The sequence below is a fragment of the Drosophila tropicalis genome, unplaced genomic scaffold (assembly GCF_018151085.1).
Source record: "Drosophila tropicalis isolate 14030-0801.00 unplaced genomic scaffold, ASM1815108v1 contig_593, whole genome shotgun sequence".
NCBI classification, from domain to species: domain Eukaryota; kingdom Metazoa; phylum Arthropoda; class Insecta; order Diptera; family Drosophilidae; genus Drosophila; species Drosophila tropicalis.
Window position 1 is genome coordinate 14,565,328 of NW_027173070.1, and position 27,051 is coordinate 14,592,378.

The following is a 27,051-nucleotide window of genomic DNA, read 5'->3' on the forward strand; positions in this document are numbered from 1 at the left end:
ATATGTATACTTAAAAAGTTAAGTTTAAAACTTTAGTAAATACTTTTTAAAAAGTAAAATAAAACAGGTATCAAAACAATTATTGTTTCTAAATGCCAATGTTATGCTGCCCAGATGAAAATAAAGCTTAAGGACAAAATTTAATACCAAAACCAAAAAAAATAAGAGAATAGTTTCCAATCTTTTTATAACCTTCGTAAGGATATTCAATTAAATGTACTTTGTTTCGTATGAATTTTTCAATTTATAGTTTTGTTATTACATATTACTGATTTCAGGGCTGAAATATATGTATTTGTTCAAAATTTCCTTTAATTGCTTTCTGGGGGATTTGCTGCTTAAAATTAAGATTACATCACAATTGTTAAGTTAATAAACATTAGCTTAATTAGAATCATTATACATACAATTTTGATGTTCTAATACTCTTCTAACAAATTTTTCGAAGTTTAAAATAAAGATAGAAAACTCTTTCCATGTCAGCTTCTTCTTCTTCTTGTCATTTATAGCCATTTAAAGTGTATCTATGGTTCTTTAGGTTATCCTTAACTTATTGCTGTTGTTATTCGTTACTTTATTTGCCATATAATATAATTGTTTAATAATCTTACAAGCGAAACACAAAAAAAAAAACAAGTTTTTTTTTTCACCCCGTACACGAAAAATGCTTGATTCTTGCTGTTGTTGTTGTTTGTCGTTGTTATTTCTTATTTGTTGATGTTCTTATTGTCTGTTGTTGTTGTTCTGTATCGGTTTATGTATGAGTTTAATATAATTTGTAAAAATATGCGAATTGATGTTGAGTTGATGGGAGAGAGATGAAACTTGTTTTCTGTCTTTTTTGTTGTTGTTATATACATATGTGTATATTTTTCGGACAATAAGTTAATACTACTTATTGGGAAGTCTTTCTCAATATGTTTACTCAGCTGGAGTGTTGAGTTTATCTAATTCTAATGAGAAAGCACCAAATGCCACATAAATTAAGTATACGATAGCTTCGTCTTTATGGCGCTAAAAATGAACTAAGGGTAAATGAAATGTATAAAGGATCACATCAACCATCGTCAGTCTGTATGAGGAATTTTAGTAATTTTGCTATACACATTTTGTAGTAGCTGGGAGGGGACTGATTAATTATGGGTTTGTGTTTGGTTGTCGTTGCCTCTAAACTAAACGCAACTCAAAACTCAACTCAACTCAACTTAACTCAACTAGGTCTGGCCCGGCCCAGCCTGGCATGGCTTGGCTTTGGCTGGCCTGGCCTGATCTGGCACCTAGACAAAGTCCGGTTTGTAGCAGCTACAGCAAGTGCAACGCGCCGCGGCTACATTTATTTCTTATTATTATTTTTTTTTTTTTTGCGTTGTTCCGCATTGGTTTTACATTTTTATAATTTCAGGCACGTTGCAAGTGTTTCTTGTATCCCTGTAGCTTGCTCTCATATTGAATATTTTGTCTACCTCGAAACACACAAAATAAAAATGAAGGAACTGTGATGAAATATATTATCCTGATTGCCAAATACTCTATATATTCTTTCTTAAAAAACGAAAGGATGTTCGATTTTTATCTAAATGACTTTTTAAAGACACGACTTAAAGTTATGATTATTAAATTATTAAAAAATTTAATATTACTTAGGTTTAGGCTAACCATTGCCTTTTAAACTATAATTTATATTAGTATGTTTGTTTTAAATACCTATGTATGTACATATATAATTTTGTATAACATAAAAATCTTATATTGGTTATTTTTTGAACCTTTTTTTTTTGAATCTTCAAGTTTAGAATATTAGCCACAACACAATTTTTAATAATGTGGTTCATTTTGGAGGCAAAGAATGTTTTTTAGAAAAAAATGTATTCTAAAGTCAAGAAAAAATCGTTTCCAAATGATAATTTAAAAAAAAAAAAGTTGCCAACTTCTTAAATATACATAATTTTGTTTCAAGTTATAATGATTAATTGATCACAAAAGTAAGTAATATGATTTGGGCCGAAAAATGTATACCCATTTGTATTCCATTTCAGCTGGGTATTAAATCTTCTATGCCGTACATGAGTTCTGGCTCTGTTTGCGACAAGTCAATATTTGTATGTTAAAATTTTATTAAATAATATTAATTGAATTTTGCTTTTGAGGCCAACAGCAGCAGCAGCTGATTTTTGCAGCTGACTTTTGAGGAAGAGGAGAAAAGCAAAAAAGAGAGCGAGCAAAATAGACAAACAAAACGAATTTTGACAGACAAATGCTATCAATTGCTTGATGGAACAGATGCAGGCGTGATTAGGGGTGGGGAAAGAGGTGGCCCCAAAGCATTGCAGAGAGTTGAAAATGCGGGGGTTTGGCTTCTAGGGGGAGTGTTCGTTCTATCCTCACTTTTGCGCCGCATTTTACACATGCGTCACACAGCAACAACAACAACGAAAGAAGGAAAAAATTCAATAAGTAACAACTACCGGGAGAGCGAAGCCCACAAAAAGAGAGAGAGAGAAGCCAGAGAACAAGAGAATCAAAGCTCCAAAGTGTGTGGCACACAGACACAAAAAATTGAATTGTCTAAGGGGGGAAGAGCCACTTGTTGATGAGAGAGACAGAGAGAGAGAGAGAGAGAGCGAGTAAAAATTCACCTCGCTTTTAGGCATCGATTGTGGTGGCTTTGCCCACCACCCCACCTAACCGCTGCGGTACCCATGTTTAGCCCTTAGGGCAACAGCAGCTCCTTGTACAAACGGGCCCTTCCTTTTTTTCTTGCTCTCTCTCTCTCTCTCCCTCTCTGTCTTTTGGTGTGTGTGTGTAAAACTTATCAAGGTCGTTGCTGCTTTTTGCTGCTGTAAGCGGGTTTTTCCACTTGCCCGTTCCCCCACTTCTTCCCCCTTTACCATTGCCTTTATACTACAGCAAGTTGCCTTCATCCTTTTTGCGCAAAGAAACAAAAAAAAGGCGAAAAAAGAAAAATTCTTTAGCTTTTATGTTATTGGGTTTCTTTTTGCTTTTTTGTTTCGTATTTCGCATGCCTTTGCCTTGGCGTTGCCTGTTTGAAGTGTCGCTGCGTTTGTGTGTTTGTGTCTCCGCATGCCCCGTCCCACCCTCATTTACCCCACCTCGTTTAAACACCCACCAAAGCCTCTTGGTCTTTGCTGTTTAATTTACTTCGTTTACCTTGGCCACCCCGTTCTACACACACACACACACACACATTATATTGCGCGTGTTTTGGCCTGATCCAGAGCTTTTTTTTTCATTTTCTCAAGCCCCTCTTTATGGTTAACACCCTCCGTCCACCTTCGGCCACTACTCTCTTTTAGTATTTGCTTCATGTAAACAACATAAAATGCTACTGGAATTTAACTAAATTGTTGGAAATTATGCTACTTGCCACTTCTTCAAGAGTTGCACCCTGAAACATTTGTAAGCGAAGTAAAGAAACGGGGCCACCACATAAGTTTTCCAGTGTTAAAAAGGTGATTAAAAAAAAGGATTTTAGAAAACTTTTCAATTTAGATTTTTAACTTGCTATTAAGTTGTGAGTTGACAAAAATTCCATCATCAATATATTTAAAGCAAATAAATATTTCGTAAACCAATATTTTGGTGTATTTTATCAAGGACCTTAAATATATTTAAAACCCTAAAAAGTAATGAAAATTGTATCCATTGAAAAAACTTCTTACCTAAATTAAAATTCTTGATCCAAACTTTTTTAGGCGACAAAACAAATTGTGCGTTGTTTGCTCGAAAATTTCACAAGTTGAATCATACATTTGGATTTGCTTGGATTAACTTTAAAAATTTTATAAAATATTGAGAACACGGGCTGAAAAACATTTAGAAACGATACTCCTTTGATTTCCACTAAATGAGTCCTTTTTGATTTACACTTCTTTATTCAAACACAAAGAACTAAAAGCTGAATATGTATCGGATAATGTTTTATGGATAGTTTTAGGGGTTGTCATTATTGGTAGACAAATAAGATTTTCTTAAGAACATTCAGTCCTGTCAGTGTTGGGAAACAAACAAGATATCTATAATACTACAATTTAACCCCTTTCGCAGATATAATAACATTCCAAAGAATATAGTAAAGATAATAGTTAATGTAACACGGAAGATTATATAAATTGTCTACTAAAGTTTTTCCAATTTAGATTTAAAATCGATCGAAACAATCACGATTGCGAATACGTTCAAAGAGATGCATATATCTCTTTTCCATTATGACTTTCTCACTACTTGTTAGGGCTGCTGCTTTGATTTGGCCATCAGTTGATCATCATTGCGCGCCTAAACTAAAAACTAGAATCTCTCATGAGAAATACCTGTTCTAGTGCAAGAGTCAAGAGCACCAAGAGCATACCAAGCTGCTTGGTATACGTCACAGATTATTGTCTGTGTGAATTCAGTTCAGTGTACCCATCTGTACAGCTATCATATATATTATGCCAAACTCACGTATATATACTATACTATACACCTATATGTACATATATCTATCTGGAGTACATACAGGCGATTTAACAGCGCCACACGACAGTCGCTTTTATTATTATTTCTATATCTCTCGCTCGCCGTCGTACGCATACAGGCCAACGAGCGCGGTCTTATGTGTTTTTTTTAGGTTTAAGTCTATATTTAGCCATTTCTAATAAGCGGTTGCTATTTTTAGCCAGGCCGTGCAGCGGGCCCAAAGCTTTCGTTTGTGTGAAGAGGAGCGTTTAACTCTTCAGAAAAACCAAAAAGGTAGTGGGGAAGGGGGGTGGTACAGCTTCAGCATTGCTGGTGATCTTGGCTTGGTTGGTTCGAACGTTGAGTTTAGCTTCGGTGTGTTTCTTTTTTATTTTTTTGCAAGATCATTATCATTGGGTCGGTCTCTTGTTGTTGGCTATTGCAGTTTCGTTTTGGTAATTGTGTTTTGATGGCATTGGTCAGTTTGCGGTTGGTAGGTTCGTTGGTTTTTGGGCTAGTTGAACGGGTTTTCGGGTTTCGTTGTTGTAAATTTTCAGGGTAATTTAGGGTACTTTGGGAATAGGAAATGGAATAGACATTAAAGACAAAATGAATGGGCAAGGCGAAGGAACAGGTAGAGACGGATTGTTATGATAAAATGTGTAAAAATAGTTACAAGAACACAAATTAGATTGGAAAAAGGAAATAGAACAATAAAATCGAAAATAACTCATATAATTCATTCAAAAATATGTTACTTACTCATAATATCCTAACTTAAATTTGTTAAAAAAAAACTTTTTTTGGCAATAGATGGCATAATAGTTATTGATTATGTGTACTATTAAGATAAGTTTGATAATATCCCTAATAAAAATTAGCAATAAAATGGCAATAGATTATGAACAATATAATTCCACTGAAGACGATTTTGAGTTCGGATATGAAAGAAAAATTATTAATTAGTATTAAAAATTTACATCTTCTCAAATATTAAGTATACGTAATGTACTTCCTTCTCATACAGAAATAAAATTCGCCAGCGAAAAATTCAATTCGAAAGACAAATGAAAAATATTTTAAAAAATTAAAAAAAGAAGCGGAAACCATTTTGGTTTAAATGAAACACAAAGATATGCTTAGTTCCTATGCTTGCACGCTCATTCCATGAAAGAAAACCAATTATTATAGAGCATTTGGGTTTCCCGTTAACTGATTTTATCGGCTACATTGTGAAAAAAATTCCATTTGTTCCACTTGTGGCGTTGAGTGCCAAAAATCGCCAACATCATAATGTTTGATGACTGTGAAAGTTTTTAGCCAAAAAAATAAATACGAAAAAAAAAACAACCACAAAAAAATGGTTCATTAAGCGGCTTAAGTTCCTACTGATGTTTGTATATAATCAGTGAGTGAGTAGTAACGCTTTAGAGTTTATTTTCACTTGTGGCAAAAAAAAAACAACACAAACACAAGAATAATGGCTAATCGTAAGAATCATTTGCAGGGACCAAAGGGTGTTTTTTTTTTTTGTTAGCCCAGTCTATCGATTGGTCAATCAAAATGCCGTTTAACGATTTTGAAGGTATCAAAATCATTTTCATTTTGAACTTGTTGTATGTTTGTGCAGCCTTGAAATAGACATTTGACATGTCTAAATTTAGATCGAAATCAAATATGGTAGAAACAATTAGACCCTCACACCTATGCAAAAAACAATTGAAATTGTTGTATTACTTCAAATGACAAGTAACACATACATCAAACTAAATAGGTAAATAGGTAAAAATCAGTATACAGTTCTGTGTCTGCGTGCGTGTGTGTGTGTGTGTTTGGTATGATAAATTATATAAAATTATAGGCTTAAGGTCATCCACTTTGAATGAAAATGAACTTTATGGGAGTTTGACAGGTGGTCTAAAGGCCCACCCACATTACTAAAAGTAAGTTTGAGTGTCCTTAATGATGACATTGTTGTTGTTGTTGCTATCCTTTGGAACTATCATTAAGAAACCGTTTCGTTTAGTGACGTTGAAAGTGAAAGTCATTGAACGAAAACTAATTTAGAAAAGTAGCAAAACGAAAAAAGTAATCTATATCTATATTTATGTTTTAATTTAATACTATTAAATTGGCATAAAATAGTTTTAGTCACTTAAAAGTACACGTATGTAAAATAAATACTGCAAAAACCAAATTAGAAACAATTTATTTCTCTGGAGACGCTGAGTATTTGCCTCTAAGAAGCCCTCAAAATCCATTTGTCTCCAGTGGAAAACTGATGAAGAAGATGAAAAGCTGTCAATTAGAAAATTTTAAATTATAAAAATACAAGTTTTTAGATTGGAATTAAAACAATCCCCCAGAGACATAAAATATTTACCTAAAGTTATTTCATTCCGGATCTTAAGAGTTTCAAGTTTTTATGAAGTCAACTAGTTGGGAAATAAATATTACTTACAAGTGTTTAAATAAGTAAATAAATAGTTTCTCTCACATTTTCCTTCAAATCTATCGAAATAGTTTTAAAATACTCGAATTACACTATCGGAAAAGGTGTAGATTAAAGAAGCATTACTACCAAGATAAAGTATTAACACCAGACCTAAACAAAAGGACAAGAGTAACAGATAAAAATCCTTCGACTTAAAACTTTTCTTTTAAATTTTTTTTTACTACAATTATCTATCCATCTTAGGAAAGATTTATAGTGACTATTCGACTGTTAGATATATATAAGAGCTAGACAGCAAGAAAGTCCTATTCGTTGCCCAAAGTTGGCAAGATTTTTTAAGGTTTCCATCACTTTTTCTTGTCCGCAAAATATGGTCATGATGTCAGAATACTGAAATGCGTTAGATATTTCTTGTATTCTATTCTATTCTTTTAAGTCAGTTGCAGTATTTTATAGCAAACAGTGATGGATATGAGAGGGCCTTCTAAAAAATTAATTGTAAAGGAAATGCCTTCATTTTAATCATGATACGTTAATCGATTACATAATCTAACATTATATGTCTTCAATTTTGTCTTTTGACCTACCTCTACAGATTGAAAGGAATAAAGCAATTAAATGAGTTTCAATGGTATTTGGCTTTGACTATTTCAAAGTTTTTTAAGGTAACTTCTTAAGCTTGCTTCTTTAAAACCAAGTGTGAGTGATTGTTTAGATTGCTTTTTCAACGTCCTAATGAGTTATGCCATCCTGTTTGAATTTGATCAAAGTTATTCATATTACGTTTGTCTTCAATCATGACAAGTTGTTTTATTTTGGACATATAGCGAGCAATATCAAAGGGATGAACAAAAGTTTTAAACGTCTTTGTGTAGGTGCTTCGTAAGAACTGATGTTACTTGAATTGAATGTTCTCCAATTTAAGAATTCCTGACAAGACATTGTCATAAGTAGATTTTTTTTCCCCTAATCTATAATTATTATTAATTAGTTAGATATTTTAACTTTGTAAATGAAAAATTCATCAAAAGGGGTCAACACGAATGCTAAAATACTTAAGTACAACCTTCTGGCGTTCTTTAACAGTAAATTTTTGTAATATCTTATTTGCGTTTGATTGGAATTTTGACAAACGGAAAGAAGAATAGATCATATGACAAAAACATAATATAATAAAAAAATCTAAAGATACGCTTTTGTTTATAACTTTATCTATTTATAAGACGAGAACTACTTACAGTGTCTAAAAATAGGCAGCTTTTCTCTCTGTCTACTTATCTCCGTTAGTCGTCTGATGAGACACAAAAAAAAAAAAAAGCAAAAATCTGCATTTCCATATCTATAATTTAGTTTATCTGACCAGACAGAAACGCGTCAACTTTTGCTTATTCATTTATAATAGTTAAGACCCAAAATGAAAGCAATTAAATCAAGCACACAATTAAGTCTCAAAACGTCAAGTGGTTTGTCTGTCTGTCTTCGCTTTGGGAATCTTTTTTTTTTGTTTTTGATCTTTCGTTAGGGAAAAAAGTAGGCAAAAAACAGCAAAAAATATTTGTCAGAGGCGTAGTAATCTCTATTTATCAAAAAACCCCCTTTCGATTTCACATCAATTCGCAGCTAATGATCTCAAGGTAATAGATAAAACCACACACACACACACACACAGAATCACACACTACTAAGCTTCATTGTTGTGTTTTGTTGTTTTTTTTATTTTGCTTGATTATAAATGCAAAATATAAGAAATATGAATATTTTTGTTCAATCAATAGAGTGTTTTTTTTATGCCCTTGACATTAAGGGTGTATTAGTTTCAATCTAAAGTTTGAAACGTTAAGAAAGAAAGTGATAATAAACGTTATATACTTTTTGTATATTTTTAAACTTTAAATAACTTGTCTATCCCTTTATTTGAATGTTAAAACCATTAATATTTAATTTAACAGAATAAACATTGAAGTTTTCAATAATTTAGACCATTTTGATCAATCTTAAAGGAATATATCTTAGACCATACAACTGACATTGGACTAGTTTAAGATGACTAAATAGAATTAATTAAAACTTTCTATGAAATATTTTCAAATATTGCTTTATATACCCATTATTTGATGTAAAATTAACAACCATATGATCTGTACTTACGCCAATAGTTGACTAGGAAATATTTAAAAATTCAAGGACTTAAAGCAAATTTATATTTAATTGAAATCAAAAATCAAATCGAATATAATAATTTTTTTATTTTAATTTAATTAAAGGCAATAAAATCAAATTAAATACATATGTATATGGTGTAATAAGAGTAAATGTACTTGCGATTTAACTATTAACCAAATCTATAAAATATATGCCATTCTATCCTACACCTTTTTATAATTATGGCAATATATTCTATATATGGACAATTCTCTAGGAAAATCTACCAAGTTGAAAAAATGTTCGTTTTTAATATATTTTCATAAAGAATCCATTGAATTTAACTAATATAAAATAATTTTGAAATATTCAAATTTAACGTCGAACAAGTTAAAAAGTTGTGTTTTTTGTTTGTTTCTAATGTTCATTTTGTTTTAATTAAAGGATAATTGCCTTATATTATCATACGTCTCTTATAGTCCTGTTGCTTCTAATGAAACAACTGTAGTAGGTTCTATTTCTACAATTTATAGTTCAATACACTTTAACTAAAATAGATTTTCTTCTGATTAAATCTTATTACTTTACTTCTAAAATTTCTAAATAATTTGACTAATAGAGTATCTAAAATTCGGCATTCTTGTATGTTTTCTGTATTATTCACCAAGACAAATACTTGTCAGCAACAAAAAAAAAAAAAAAAAAAAAACTACATTTGTGGACAGCAAGAAATGTTCGTGCAGCACTAGAAACATTCAATAAATGATTATGAAATATATAAGTAGAAACGATGATTTGTTTTTTTTTTCTTTTTGTTGGTCGGTTTGATCAAGTGTTTGGCTCGCCATAAAAGGTTTGATGGAAACAAAATGGAAAATAAATAAATAAATGCCGCCAAAAAACACACATTTGCTTTTTCAAAACTTTTTACGCATTAATTAAATCGACAAATAGCGAAAATATACAACAATTTAAATGCAACTTTGTCTAATTAAAAGTTTTCCCTTATACACAACTTAGTTTTATTTGCAAAAATTTTGTGTAGCGTAAATCGCAAAAAAGTTTTTGACGCCAAAAATCTAGTGGAAATAAAATAAGAGCGAATTGACCTTTGGGTTGTGGGAAAGTTATTTTTACCCTACGAGGGATAACATTTTGAGTGATTTAATTTAAGTATATAATTATTTAAAGTATTTGCTTGTGGTCCATTATTTATTTATTTAAAAAGCGTATAAACACATTATTTATATGCTATTTAGTTTAGAAATGCGTTTAAATAGTTTTTTTTTGTATATAAATTGTAAATAATTTCGTACATAAATTCATTATATTAACAGAAAAGAAAGATGTGATTCATTATTTTTCCCATGATTTGTTGTTTATAGAGGTTTTGGTTATAAAAATTAATATTTAACTTAGTTTATCGACTTTAGGACTTTTAAAGAGATGTCCTGCCTTAAAGAATCAATTTTATATTCAATATTTATGACTTAAACAAGATTTTCAAAACTATTTCCTACGTTTAGTCATATTCTGTATAGTAATTGAGAATAAAATCAGTTAAAGCCTTATTTTTTTGTTGGAGATCATTTGTGATAAACCATATAATTAAAAAAAAAACGTTTAAATAAAACATAAATCATTTTTGACCACTGACACGTGGCTCACAGCTTTTGACAGAATATAACGTATTCGACATGTTGTACAATAACAGGTTCGCTATGTTCTCAATAAAGTCTTAAACTTTTGTTAATTAAAATGAAAATATCTTAATTTTACCTTAATACAAAATAAAAGCTTTTTTTTTTAAATAAAGTTTTTCAATTTAAATTTAAGATGTCTTATAAATTTTTAAGAATTCTTACATGAGAAAAATATTTTCTACAAATTCTAGTTGAAGTAGTTTACTCAATCTTGAGTTTAATTTCAAGTAGAAAATATTTAATTGTCAGTTCTTTTATTCTGCTTCCTTTAATCATTTTGCTGACGTCAGTTGTGAGGTAGTTCTCTCTATTAGTTTTGGGTTTTTGTTAACCTCTTCAACTATAGAGTAAATAAATTTTTTCTTAGTTTTTGAAGCAACATTTGGTTAATTGTTCAACATGTTGTTGAGCATCGTTAAGCAAATAAAGAAATAACAAAAAAAAAAAAGAATTCTTCCTCTGCCGATGCTTTGACAGCTCTCAAAACATTTTGAAATTTGCTGCTCATCATCGAAATGGAATGATTAAGGTATCAACACACCTGTGAAAAGCAAAATACGCAGAAAAATACACAGTTAAGCTGACATCAAAAAAGCATAAAATATTAGGTTTTTGTTGTTGTTGTTGTTTTTGCTTTTGCTGTTTTGTTTTTCGCATTCTCGATCTCTCTCCTTCTCACACTGGCTCTCTCTAAGGTAATCAAAGAAAAATATGTTACGCACAAGGTTTTCATAAAACAAAGTGTGAACAGATAGAGAGTTATACTAGCAAGAGAGATGGTATGCTGAAGAGGGTGCGAGTGAGAGGGCAGGATATAGCAGCTAAATAAATAAATCAATAATGAACTTATTCGATTTGACAGGTCCCAAAAGCGTTTATTTGATTTGTATTGATAAACTAGACAATGTTTGAAAAGTTAAAAACGGGATGAAATAGTTGCCTAAACTACAGATCGTTGCGGAACTAATTGATGGTTTTAATAAGTATTTGATCGCGTTGTTAAAATTAAAATGTTTTGTTTTAATTCCATAAAACTCGCTTTGAGAGATTTTTTGGTTTAAGGCTATTAAACTGAGGCCATAAAAGTGAAGTTTTAACAATTCTGCAAGTTGTTATTGGAATCTTAATAACAAAAGTTTTTAATTTGTAATTATATTTATTTAATATATTTTAGTTTAAACTTTAAAGTGTTTCTGAACTGGTTTAGGAAGAACCTTTTGACAAATTTTATATAGCATTTTCATTTTGCATCCATCGTATAACTTTTTGAATTCTAAATAAATCTAACCCTTAAATGTAATTCTTTAGTTTGTTGACAATATTTCTTGATGCAATCTAATCTCAATATTTACATATGCATGTAATTTCTACTGATAATGATAAAAGAACAATCTATTTAACTAGTTGTCTAGTTAGTTATCTATAATAATTGTTAATGTAATGTAACAGCAATAAAAGCATTACTAAACTTATTAATTATGGAATACCAAATCATATAAGATTAGGAATACAATCCTATAATCCTATATGAACTGACTAAGAAGGTTATGAGATCTATTAAATTTTACCAAACAAAGTATTTCTGAACTCTTAAAAATGAATAACGAAAAGCATAAGAGAGCAGATTAAAGTGTATACGGTTAGTCGTTCAAGTTGATTGTTAACTTTTGGGCCCCTCTCCGCTTAACAAACATTGCAAAAGCTATTGGGTCGCAACCGGTTCTCTAGAGAATTTACTCGTGAAGCTGTGCGGCGTTAATCGTCAATTATTGAATAAAAGCAACGAAATTTTGTTGTTGATTTTTTTTTCTACTTATTTCTTTGTTGTTGTTGTTGTAACAAGTTAGTTCCATTGGCTTCTATTACACGTTTGGCACGTGTAAGGCAACTTATTCTAAGCTCTCGTCATAGGTGCGCATGCTCAAAAGCTCCCTTCCGCCACTTGCCGCTGCCACCGTCGACGTTTAGTCTCTACTGGCCTTTCCGATCGTGTGATTAACTGTTAACAAATCGTGCACACGCTGATGTCATACAGAGTCTCTCTCTCTTTCTCTCTCTGTCCATTAGCTCTTATCTGTGGTTTTGCTTGTATGGGTGTGATGTCATGATTTCTGGGCTTGCAGCCATCGATTGCAAAAACAACTTTTCTTTCTCTGCGACAGAGAGAGAGAGAGAGAGAGAGAGACAGAGAAGGAAAAACTTCTCTTACTCTTATTATCTCTCTTTCTCACTCTCTCTCGAAGTCTCTTTAGATATATTCTAATTGGTTTCTTTGCAGTTTAACTCGCAATTTGTTGACTTTTCCATGTTTGTGTATTGTGATAATGATTTTGTTGCTGTTGTTGCTGCTGCTGTTGTTGTGCTTTTTATTATTTGGTTACAGTAAACATTCTTGAACAAAAACGAATTGACCATAAGTACACAAATCTACACATAAGTATGTACATTTTTATAAGAAAACTGAACTTTACTTTACTCTTTATTTAAGAAAATAATCCATTTCTTTTAAAATTCGTTCAATTTTTTAACCTATTTAAAAAGCAAAGCAAACATTTAAAAAAATGTCTTGAAATTCTAAGACTTTCATAGAATGTTGAATATATGTGTGAACAAAAGTTTTGTTTGTTTGATTGGTTTCTTTGTATGTATTTGCATTTTGAAATTCTATTTCATTTATATTTACTGTAGTAATAAATACTAATTTACAACATTTATAACTGACACGTGACTTTAGTTAAGTTTTGTGTAGGTTTTATATAGACACACATGCGACAAATATTTGACATATTTTGCTTTCTTCACTTATCAAATTTGCTGAAATTTAGCATACGCCGTCGTCAGCTTAGTCTCTTTAGTTTCGCGTTGTCGCATAATTAAGACTACAGAGATAGATTAAAAAAACTTTTTGGTATACAATAGTGTAGAGGCTCGTCACATTATTAGTTCATTTTTTTGTTCCTCGTCAGTAATTAGGTTAAATTTTTCTTTTCAATTACCTCAGAGTTGTCTAATTTATCTCTATTTTTTTGTATTCCCGAAGTTGAAAGAGGTTTTAAGAAGAATTTTTTTATTTGACTCGCTCTCGATCTTTTTGCATGAAAAATAGGTTAGTTTTGATTTTTTAAATTTTGAAAGTGTTTTCTTGCTTTCAATTCTCAACTCGTTTAAGCATTAAGGATATGGTATAAACAATACAATTTTAAAGTCTTTGGACTAAGTAAGCCTCGGAGTATGTATATAGCTATATACGCAGATACATATGTTTGTAGACAAATTAAAGAATTCTTAAAAAACAGATTCTCACATATTTTACAAAAATGTATACTTCAAAAAGATTTCAAAAGTTTTTTCGCAGTTGTAATTTAATGTAAGTGCGAGAGAACTATAGAAATTTTGGTTAAAATATATTCTTGCCTTAAATACCATTTGCTTTTACCATTATTATATAATTTTTGTAGTTTTGTCTTCTCATTTACACACAAATACATACACAATACATACATACATTGTATAATGTTGTTGCAAGCCCATAAACTAATTAAGCAAACAAACAAACAGTTTAAAGCGAAATGCACAAAATGCCGTTAATTGTGTCATTTGGTTTGGGTTTAAGTTCTCATTTTGAACAAATTTCCACCACAAAAATACTAGCCCTCTTGTCTTGTTGTAGCTGCCAATGGACGACTGTATCGTCTCGTCGCCGTTGTCGTCGTGGTCGTCAAGGACAGCTGTCCAAGTACAAAAATTGCATTGAACTTGAACGACAGTTGGCCAACACTAAGGGAACGGAGTAAGGGGGGGTGTCTAGCTTTTAATGGGGGCGTGTTTTTTTTTTTTTTTTTTTTTTTTTTTTTTTTTTGCAGCCATGACACTGCGCTCAGTGCGTTGGGGCACGGAGCACTTTTAACGCTCAATGCGTTGGCATTTCACTCAAAGCTTGAGTTTGATTTGGGTTGGGGCGCCTGTTGGGTATGCAATAGAATTTGAAATTCGCGTTTTTCTCATTTCTGTTTTTTCGTATGCGTCGTGGCAGCGGCAGCGGCAGAGGCGGCGGTGGCTGCTGCATAAATTAGTTTCATATTTGAATATTGCATTATGGCAACGTGACTGACGTCATTCGCAAGGTGCCGAGGGAATGAAACACTTTTTCGTTCAACTTTAAACTTTATTGCTAAATATAGATATCTAAAAATACGCGATAAAAACCGGACACGGCAAAAACAAGCAAGAAACAACCAAAAAAAGAAAGAAAATATTGAACAAAGAAAAACAAACAGTAAGTGGAAAAGGCCAAAGAATGCAGAAAGAAAAAGTAAACATTGTCAGGACAAAAAGAAGTTACCCCCTTTGTTGTTTATTGTTTTCACTTTTCTCTTTGGCATTATTTCAAAAAATATGCTGCATACTTTTAGGTTTGTATTTATCACTGCGGCCAATATCGAATGCGGTTAAGGTTGGCGACATGCTACGACTTGTTGCGGTGTAATGGGGGGGAGGTGGTGCCAATCATTGCATTTGTGATTCAATCATTTGTAACGAGTATCTGTCACCAACTGAAACCGCGAAATGTCACTTCCTGCTGTAGAATTCCAAAAACCTCAAATTTGATTACAATTGCAAATGGCATTCCCCTGCATTAGCTTACATACACAGAGAGTCTGAAAGCATGAGTGGGCCACATTTATAGCTTCTACTAACTTTACTCACCTAAAGTCAAAATTCGTACTCAACTCTTCAGTAGCTTTTTCTAATGATTTTGTGTAATTAACTCGTAGTATATTCTGATCTCTAGAAATGTTTTCATTTGCAGTAGCTGGTAGTTATTGCTTTTGTTTCCTTTGTTTTATTCAAATAGTAAGAGTATCTAAAAAGTTGTCTTCGAAATATGTGTTAACATTTTCTTTTTGGTTGTTTATCAATTTTGTGCATTTTACAAAGTCAAAGTCGCAGCTTGCCAGCTTGTCAGGGCCAGTCGCCATATGAGCGACCGGCGCCGTTGCTGCGTTTGTTTCAAGGACATTTTGTATGCGTCAAACGCCTGCCTCAGCCTCAGTCATAGCGTCGTTACGTGCCGTTTGCCCAAACAGCTGCTCCCTCCCACCCTCCTTTCACCGCCAGCCTTTATGGCTTCCTGCACAAATGCAACTGGCCGCAAAACAGCGAAAGGGAAACTAAAAAACTCGCTAAATTGCAAATATTTTGCGCTGAAGTCACGAAGTGAATGGGCTTTGGTTTCTTTATTTAAGGTGTGGGTTATTTGTGTGTGTGTTTGTTTTGAGGGGTTCTCTTGTTGGAGCTCCTGGGAACCTTGTCAGCGAATGCAATGTTGTTCAACTGCTGCTGCTGCATTTGCATACCAAGTTATCGCTGTTGCAGGTTTTTTCAGTTGCTGCTGTTTCTGATAGTTTGTCTGGCTGTCGCAGCGGAAATGCAAGCGGCATGTAATAAATGTTTGTATGTATCTAAGTGTGTCTTTGTGTGTGTTTATTTGCGGCAAAGACTCACTCGTCTTCTATTCCTTTTTTTTTTATTTTTTGCATATTGTTAAGTGATTGACGCCGCACGCAGTTGGCATATTTGATGCCCTGGAAACGGCAATATAAATTGGTTTATCTAAAACACATTTATTTGGCCATAAAAATGAAATTGCATTTTTGATTTTCTCGCCTACAATGTAAATTTTTTCATTTTTTTATGCATTTTTTCTTATTTTTCAATCTTCAAAAAAAAAAAAAAAAAAACGTGAAGTTATTCTTTGTGTGTGTGTCATTGGGCTTTATTTCGTATCAAGCACTAGGTGGCACCATTTTTCGTAGCATAGTAGAAACCGGGTTAGCTATCCTTAACTGGAAAAAGAGTCTTTGCATTTTAAAAGAAAGTTTGTTATAGCTTAAAAAGCTTCTTTAACTGACTATAACTTAATTTATTAAGTTTTTAATTAGAAGTTGCTAATAATTAAGCGTTACACGATTAGAGAACGATTAGTGAGATATAGATTAACGTTTGACTGTGTTTGAATGACTACGAGATCTTTCACTAAAATAACGACTAAAATAAATACTTTCTCTTAAAGTGAAATCTTTCCTCTTCCCCTTTTTTTACTAAGTTAGTCCTCTTTCTTCCCATTAAAAAAACTTCTGATGGATAATTACGTTAACAAATTCAGTTAATGACGTTTGCTTTTGTTTTCGAATTTAAACAAATTAGTTGAAAGTGTAATTCAAGTCGCGAATGAATTATTTCCATTTCGTTTGACATTTATTTGAGTAAACTGCTTAAAACTTAATTTAACAACATTTAGTAGTAATTTATTAGTAATTAAATGGCATATTGTGCAAGTCAATACAACAAAATACATATTCCATTTCTACTTTCTCTTCAATGTTTAAAAAAAGAAAGTCAAATCATCAAATTTCTAATTAAAATCTCGAAATCTGAAGTTATTTTTTTCATATTGTTTCATCCTACAGACAATTCTTACTGAAATAAATAATTCTTATAGGGAAAGTCCCCAAGATTTGAATAAGTTTGTAGTAGAATAAAGTATAATTTTTATTTCTTAATTTAATTAACGCAATTCAACCATGAAAATGTTCCTTTGATGTAAAAGATAAGCTGTTTACCTTTCCTTTTCTATAATACTACAATCATTACTACTACATTAGAAAAAAGTTTAAATTGCTTTAGAATGGTTATATGATTAGATTTGGGTAATTTAAAGCGTATAAACCCCATCGACTTGGCCAAGAAGTGTTTTGTGGTGTTTCGCATCCGTCCATTTCCACTCCTGGTTGCGTCTGCCTGTTTGTGTGAGGTTTTTTTGACAGGCAATGTAAGTTATTGGTTTTTAATGGGGGGAAAGCATAGCAAATCCATCAATTCATATATATGTTTGTGTATATGTATCTCTATTGATAGGGCGAAAGAAGTCATCATCAAACATTTGTTAAATTATGCAAATACATACGTACATGTGTTCATGTCATGTGTAAACAACATTACTCCACTTTCTAGCAGCAGCTACTCAACGATATATGTACATACATATATCCGATTTTGAAGTAAGTTTAAAAGCATTATGCTATATACTCATGAAAATATGGATAGACTGGGGGGGATAATGGTGGAGGAGTTTCAAGGGGTGTCATACAACAAACTTCCGGTTCAATAGGGCGCAAAAGGGAATATCATCATCATATTTATTCATTTAACGCCTCATTAATTCATCACTTTCAATAACAAATTTTACGCTTATATAAATTTGTGTAGGTATGCGTACTATATGAAGTGTGTATGTGTGTGTGTGGTAAGTCTGTGTGTGACCGCAAGTAGCATTAACACAGGAACAGGATCCGCGATGCTGCCTGGGCTAAGGGAATCCACTCGAGTGGTCACAGTAAATGCTTACGCTTATTGTTGGAGCTTTAATTAAGCGTGTTCTTTAGGTGGCCCAGAGAAATGTGCGGTGAGGTGAGGTTATTACCTACGAGAAGAGAAGATTCATTGAATCTGGCATTAACTTTTATTTTGCAAGTCAGGGACAAATTGTAGGCCATGTGACCATTAAGTGTAACATACTTTAGGGTGTCGATTTGTCTTTCGTTTTGCCTTTTTTTTTTTTGAGTCACACTTTACGACACGTGACCTTAAGATTTATATAAGAATATTCTTCATCTCTTCGTTTTCTTTTTCATTTGGGTTTTTGCATTTCATTTCGATTTGTGGCATTAACAGGATTTTGGACAATAAACAGACACATTTGGCATTTTCTCATTGCTTTGAGTTAAAAATAACTCCTCTTCGAGAGAGAACCATATATGTATACTCATCATCCTCACCTCTCCCGTTCGTTGTGTCTCGCAATTGGAAATTCCATAGAGGAAATCATGCTGCATAACAGAACCAAAATATATTGAATATTCCTCTTATTCTCGTTGTTTTTGTGCTAATTTTAAAATCGCTTTGGCTTGCTCTGAGAAACCAAACCGAAAAAAATAAATAAAAAGGGATCGAAATGAAACTGAATGATATTCGCGGGCGTATGGCCGGCCATGCCCCTGGCCCCCTAAGTTTTTAAAAATAAGTGAATTATATTTAAAAATGCGCGCCGCAACGTGTTTACCCCATATAGTAGCATATAGCATAGAGTCTTCAACCGATTCAAGCAATGCAACCAACCGGCAGCAGATGCTCAGCAAACGACAGCAGCAGCAAAATTTTATTCCTTCATTCATTTTTAGTTGAAGGAGATCGCCAGAACCGAACACACAACAGACGATCGAAATAAACATCGAATATATATATGTATATATATATTCCTACATTGGATATATATATAAATCCAATATATAAACAACAACAAAGAAATCTGCTTTAATTTGAATTATATATAAACATATATATGAATTCAATGTGTTTCGTGTATAAATACGAGCAAAATGTGTTGTACAGGCTTTCGATTTATTTTTGATTAATCGGTCGCTAATCGTCTGCTGAACTATTAACAATCGAAATGTCATTCAAATATCGTGTTAAAGTAAAATATCGATAGTTAGTGCTTAAACAGTGCAAACTCAAAACGGTACAGCAACAGAGAGAGAGAGAGCGAGAACGAGACAAAGAGGATTTGTTGATTAGAAATCAATCAATTTAATTTTAATATTTAATCGAGGAGTAAAAAACCCATTTTGTAAAGCTTAACGGAACCGGAAACTGTTAACTCAATATAAACATTGGGAAGTTAATTTCCTAAACGCGTCAAGATTTAAAACTTTTAAAACAAAATTATTTCTTCTGTTCGTTGCATACATTTTGGCGACTTGAATATTATTTTTAGCCTTTGAGATCAAGAGAAAATCTTTATTAATAGAGATTAAATATATATGTGGTGATATGGAATCATCTTGGATGAGTTTTTAATGACTAATCATCTAAATCTTTGAGTTCCTTTACCTTTAATAGCTGTTTTCCTTAGTAAGTTTACAATTAACAACAAAGCCAAACAAAATCTAGAAAAAAAAAAAAACGAATTTATTGCCAAACAAGGACATAAAGTAAATGTAATAATATTTAAATTGATATTGAAACCTTTATTGAAAGCAATTATTATTTATTTCGGTTTACAACCAATCTGGCCCAGATATGACTTTAATGGGATTTTTATAATCAAATCTGAATCAATTTGCTGCTACTTTATCCTTTGTGGTTTATTTATTTGGTAAACCTAATTGCTGTTATAATCTCATTAGGTTCTACTTTTGCCAAGAGTTTATAAAGTGCCTGCCACACAGACACACACACACACGCACAACAGCACGCATATAAGCCACAAATCCTTTGTGCTCACACAAATATATGAAACATATTTCGCTTACTTAAGGAACAGCCAAGAAACAGCAATTTCAATGAAAATGCCATTAAAAAAAAGAAACGAAAACAATTTCAAAGAGTCATGGCTTTGGCACTTGCTCCTTGCACGGTCTCTAGACCCTAAGACGCCCAGTCCCTTGTTCTTTCTACCTGTTCCACCTGCGCCCCCTTTGATTCAATATTGTTTCACTTAACGATTTCTACTATTCTGAAGAAAGGTGATTTCTGGCCGTGCTTTTTGGTTGGTTATTTTGGGCTACCTCTAAAATTAAAATGGCTCAAAACACACACGACGCCAACAATAACAACAGAAACAGCAGCAGCAGCAGCAGCATCAGCATCAGCAGCAGCGGCAACAACCAACAACTGAAAAAAAAACGTTTTTTATAGAACATTTATTTATAATTATACATTCTCGTTGTATATGCGATTTTTGCCTTGCGCGCCAGTAAGAAGTGAAGTGTAGCAGGAAAAATATCGTACAATATCTTTTTGTTTTTCAATCATCAATTCAATTTCTATGCCCGTTCGACGCGCCTCGCCTCGGTTAAATACATATGTATCTCCTCATCTCGTCTCGTCTCATCTCTATGTCTCTACGCTGTGAAATAAAAACCATTTGTAATCAATAATCCATTTGGTGACACAAAGGATTTAAATAATTCATTTAATTAATGGTGAAAGTGAAATTGAAATTCTATTAAAGTCATAAAATTTCCCAAAGTAAAGTGCGATAGAGTGAAAAAGAAGATCAATCCAACGACTCGAATTGTTGCCAAACATTGCGGCTATGTCCAACACTAATAGCGTTTTGTTCTTTAGCAACATGTTGCTAAGATGGCCAACTACGAGGGATCCACCAGATGGCGTTGGCTGAAGATCAACTAGAGTGGGCGACACTGTGCCACTATTTTGTGTCAGTGTTTCTTTTTTTTGTTGCTCTAAAGGTAACGTCAAGCGGATTACCATGACGTAAAACAAAGGAAATGACGTAAATACGTTTCGTTTATTTTTTGTTTAAATTGTTTAGCAAGTTAATTCTTTATATTCCGGTATATCCTGTAATCAGACTGGAGTTGGGGTATATTAGAGCCGCTGGAATTGAGACTTTGTAGTTGAGAGAGATGGGAAAAAGTGTTTTGGTTCTATAATTGAAGGATTTTTTAAGTTGGCTATCTGTCCTAGTACTCGGACAATCAGGAAAATCAATTTTAAACAAATGACATTTTGTTTTGCTTGGGTTTTTGTAGTAAATAGAAATAAGACATTCCTTTTTAATTGTAGGATAATAAATAACATGTTATCCTAGGGTAACACTCGGTTGGCGCCTAGATTTAACGAATGGAATTGTGTTGTGCTTGGATTTTCATGCCTCCAACGCCTTTTATATCTCACCTGCGGGCGGGCAGGCACTTATGTACATGTACATGCCTTATTTTATAAGCGGCTTAGGAAGCCACTTTCTCCGCGTGTGTTTAAAAGTTGTGAAAACTTTTCAAGTCGTTGTGCATTCAGCTCACCTCTTTTCTCATTCCCCTCACTCAAGGCAAATCCAACATTCAAGTTGATGGCTTGATGCTGAGGATATGTCAATCATAGAAAATCATTTCCGCTTACACTGAAACTTAAGACGAATATACAAGAAATGGGGTGATTCTACCCACTTCAATACATTAATGTGTATATAAATTTGTGGTTTTTAAAAGAAAATACCAAGAGTACTCTTAGTTTAACTGATTAAAGGATTTCTTCAATCCGCGCCTAAGCGCTAAGTATTAATGGCTTTTTAACAAGCATTTCAGTATGTTTATGTGGTTCGTAAAATTTATTAAGGCCATCTTGATAAAATGAAAATTTGGGATTTAAATACAAATTTCAAACAGAGTATTGAGAAGATAAAATAATAATATGTTTTATGTAATGTTTTAAAGATTTGTGGCTATCTCTTTACATTTCAAGTTTAATTTAAAAGTTTTCAAGCTTAAAACTTGTGAAAATGTTTTAATCTGTTTCATTAGCGTGAACCACTTATTTACCTGAATCTTTGTGGTATACGATTATGAGTTTTGTAGACATAAAACTGTTATAACATTTTAACAAATTAAGGTAGTACATTTATTACAATTTATTGGAATCGTCAAAGACTTATCCTACACAGGAAAATCTCCTATAAATTTAATGATTCTTTTTAGAGAATTGTTCATTGTTTAAGAATCTTTTCCCATTAATGGAGACTTTACTGTAGACTTTATTCAAAATGTTGGGCAGTTTCATATTGGGACACTTATATAAGTGCTTATAAGTGAATTTTCACTATTTATGAATGTCCTTTAGGAATATACTGTCTGTGCTCCGTTTTTGGTTTCCAGGCGTTTTAAACGGACTTAATTTAGGTATTTTTTAAACTTTTAAGCTTTAAAGTAAAACATTACGAAAACAAAGTTAAGACCAAACTCATTGAAAGTTGATGGAAAGAATTCTTGTGATAATATTAGTTGTGATTTCAAAACTTGATTTAAAAAGAGTTTTTATCTTATTGTTAAATATTTTACTGAAAGGAAGCTAAAAACAAACTATCTTCTCAATATTACATTTCTCAATAAAAACGAATTAGTTATTAAATCCTTAAATATATTGCAAATCTAGGACAAAAGTTCAGGAATCGTAATAGAATGTGTATAATTAAGATCTTGTTAGAGGCCAAAAAGCTTTGGCAATAAATAATTCTTCAATATTTCAAATAATTATGAAAACCTGCCGTTGGCCCTTTATTATTCTCATTATTCATCTATAATTTTTTTTTTTGTTGATGCAGTTTCAATTTTCTCAAATGAAAAATTCATAAATATTTGGCTGCTCGTTTTGTTGTTTTGCCCATAAAGTAAAGCACTATGATTCGTTCTGCCTGCCGCCTCTCTCTCTTTCTCTTTCTCTCTTCCCCACTGTGTCTCTGTCAGTGTTTTTTTTGTCTTTTTCTGACTCTTGCTCGTTTTTGTTTCTAATTTGCAACAAAAAAATTTTTGTTGTTTATTTACGCAAATTTGTGTAGACTTTGGCTAAAGGCCAAAAATTACACAAAGTCTGAAATGAAAAATCGGCACGAATATTGCTAAAAGAAAAAGAAAAATTATCAACAACAACTACAGAAAACAGAAGAGTTTTCTTTCCAACAGCAACGACAACAACAACAATATTAATGATAATACTAATAAATATCGGTATATTATAATGGAAATATTTACAAGAGTTTTTGTTGTTGCTTTTTGGCAATTTTCACATTAATTGTCACCAAAAGGCAAATGCCGCATGTCTCCGCCTTTACCCTGTCCATGCCCCACCCCACACCACCCCACCCTTTCACTGGCTGCTGCCCTGACAAATTTATTTAGTCATTTTTTTCATCTCTTTTCTTTCATTTGGTGTAGGTGTAGAAGAGGGAAATGTCATAAAGAGAGGGAGCAAAAATTTATTATAGACAACTGTGTTTTGAAGATGTGTTAGATAGGTACATACATATATGAGTGTATATATGTATATGTATGTATATTGTATGAAAGTATATGAGGAGGTATATAAGTTGGATCTAGTCTTGTATACCCTTGATGTACCTCTCTTGACTCTTTTGAAGTGAGGGAAAATGTGAAGGGAATGCCATTTGCCATGGCAATGCGAACAAAAGACAACACACACACACACACACAAAAAGGCTCATACATTTGTATATATGTATGTATGTATATGTAAAGCTGATCAAGTCTATGGCAACGTATACATATATGTATATGTATTTGTATATACATTCATAGGTGATGGGGATGCTGGTGCTTTTGCTGTTGCTGCTGATGATGATGATGTTTCTGCCGTGGTCGTTGAAGCATTTCATTAGCCACCCACACGCTTTTCCTATGCACACACAAACGTATAGATACACACACATGAAACGTGGGTGTTTGAGCACAGCACGCGCATTTCTCCAACACAAACAACAACAACAACAGCAGCATCATCCGAATCCTGCAACTGACTGAATCTCTCCTACTCTATTTATGCATAACCGCAAAGTTAACATAACGTATATACATGTTCCCACTCCCACGGAATCCATGTTGTGGACTTGTTGCACATTGCATACGATACATATATGTGGGTGGGGCTTAAAGCTTGGACTTATTCTTTATGACCATAAATATGAAAACGTAAATCTATGAATTTATTTTATAAATTAACATTTTTTCCTATTTTCTCTCTTTTTTTGCAGTTTTCAAATCGTTGAACGACCATGGAGACAACATTTAGTTAGAGTAATAGCAATAATTTCATGAATATGGTACCAATAAATCGGTACCAATAAGAAATATAAATGTTAATATACACATAGATGTGTATGGAATTGATCAAATTTGCCATAGATAGCATTTTGCACCAGAAACTCACTTAGGTAAGTAAATGAATTATAGTTTAAGTTTGGAGATTATGTAATATCAATGCGTGTAATATCCCTATATATTGCAATTGCTTCTCTAAATTTAATCAAATTTTAGTATGATTCAAAAAGTTTTTCGAGTATGTATTTAATAGCGGATGAATACATTCAAATGCATAAACGAGTCACTTGGTTTTGAATGATCGAAGATCTCACTTTATACGATTGAGCGAGTTCATAGAACAAAGTATTTTGTATTCGAAAAACGAATATGTTGTGAATTTTTGAGTTGTGAGAAACTTTGTTCTAAAATCACTCGTTTCATTCATTCACAGCGGATTACAAGTTCATTGAGTTATTTGCTCTTTGAATGTATAAATGCAATGCTCCAAGAAGGTATACAGCATAACGCACATTAATAGGTTCACTCCGTTTACCAATCACAATTTTATTTATAGTTTTGCAAATTTTGATGTTATAATAAGGCTAGAAGTTGCGAAAACCTTAACTTAAGGGTTAGTGTTTAAAATAATCAGGTTTAAAAGACGCACCTATTAATTTGAGACACATTTCCTTAACTTATATGAATGTAATGAAAAATCTATAAAACGTAATACAAATAGCTTCGAATTGATCGAATAAAACTGTCTACTTTTGTGTTAAATATTCCAATCGTCTATTAATATAATCAACAATTTTAACAATTTCAACTCTTTAATCAATTTACCACAAATTTTTCCCAATTTATTTCAAAAATAACTAACTATTACCTTAAAAAACGATAGATAAACTCTGTCGAGAGTTTTTAAGCATTGTTTTGGGGGTTTCCCATTCAATTAGATAGACGATAAACATCTGTAATTAGCTAAAATGATCAAATCTAAACCAATTACTTTAAGTCTTAATTAGGAAAATAACTCTTATGTTTAGATTTTCTTAAGGTTCAGTTAAAAATTTATCAGATCACTATGGAAGACCTACAGCAACAACAGCTGGCCCTTTTTTGGTGTTGTCTACATAAAAGCGCACACATACCAACACATTCACCTATACGCACTCACATACACACACACACTTGGTGTTCAATTAACGCGAAACATTTGCCAAAGAATTTCCCTTTTACATTTCGTTGTTCTTGGTTTTCTCTTGGTCGTACCCGATACTCGGATACCACACCTCTCAGCCTCCTCCTCCCCTCCGCCGCAAACATTGCTACGCTTGGCAAATAGAGCTAACTTCTTGCCGTGGCAACGTAGAGAGCGCATTTTCTTACATAGTTTATAATTTTCATTAAAATAACTGTGCGGCAGTGTTTAAGATTTTAATGAGGCGCACACGAAATCGAAACTAAAATCAATTATATTAATTAAATGCAAAAAAAAATTGTTGTATGTATGAAAAATGATGAATAAGTTTCATCGTGCTCCTAAAGCAAACAAGTGCGTCATATATACATACATATAATATTCTTGTATTTTTCCTTTTTGGTTTCTTTTTCTTTACTTTTTTTCCTCGTTTCTCGGGTGTTGTTTTTGTTTTTTGGCAAAATATTGAACGTCATTGGTGGCAATTTGGTTGAGATGTATCTTGCCACATTCATTATGTGTGTGTGTGTGTGTCTGTGTGTATGTGTGAGTTTGAAATGATCAAATATTCATGCATGTGTTGGGAAATCATCAAGAATTCAAGCACGCGTCTGCCTCAGATACAGATACATATGTATCTTTTTTTCCACCATACCTGCTCCTCTCTTCTGACATTTGTTGGGCCCTCTTTGCTTCCCCTAACTGGTGGCATGTGTGTGTGTGTCTGCGTGTGTATCTTTCGGCTTGCAGCCAAATCTCATAAAATTCTGACCAAAAAGAAAAATCAACATGAAAATGAAGTGAAATGTTCATGTGTGTGTGTGTGTAAATGTGTGCGAGTGTTCATTCGGCCCGTTGTTGTTTACGCGCAATTATTGCGCTCGACGACCGCAATAAAAGAAAATTAAAGTTTTCCTTTCCTTTCTTCACATCTTTTGCATCTCCTCCCCCTTTTTTTCGTATGCGCCTTTTTGACATTTTCTGCATTTGCTGCCATGTCTCGTTCTGCCATTTCATTTGCAGCGTTAAGTATTTTTGGCCAGAAGCCAAAATGCTTTTTTTCTTCTTTCTTTTTTTTTCTTGTTTTTTGTTTTCGTATCTTGTTGTCGCCGTGCCACAGACGACGGCGACACTGCATCGCGGGCAGCAGCAGCTACATCAGCGGGACAGTTAGTGATTAAGCGTGAAAATATCACAGACTCATCCAAATGTACAACAAAACTCGTAAGAATCAAAAGACTCTTGGCAAAAATGCTCAAAATGGCGTCCCAGTGCATTTTGCATTTTTCTATGCAAATGAAATTCGTTTGCCCCTTTTGTCAAATTGTAGTACAGTAAACCAAAAGATTGAGTAGTTTCAACAACAAAATGAAAACAAAAAAAAAAAAAGGAAAAACTAAAAATGCAAATCTTAAACTT

At 32.7% G+C, this 27,051-nt stretch overlaps 1 protein-coding gene across 12 annotated transcripts in view; it reads left to right on the forward strand.

Annotated features, from left to right (window-relative positions):
- Mef2 (myocyte enhancer factor 2) overlaps positions 1-27,051 on the forward strand; it is a 59,189-nt gene that overhangs the window by 2,394 nt on the left and 29,744 nt on the right. For all 12 annotated transcript variants that reach the window (XM_068291255.1, XM_068291248.1, XM_068291256.1 and 9 more), the window contains exon 2: positions 24,383-24,562. The gene's annotated coding sequence lies outside the window, so the exon portion shown is untranslated. The remainder of the gene's footprint in view (positions 1-24,382; positions 24,563-27,051) is intronic.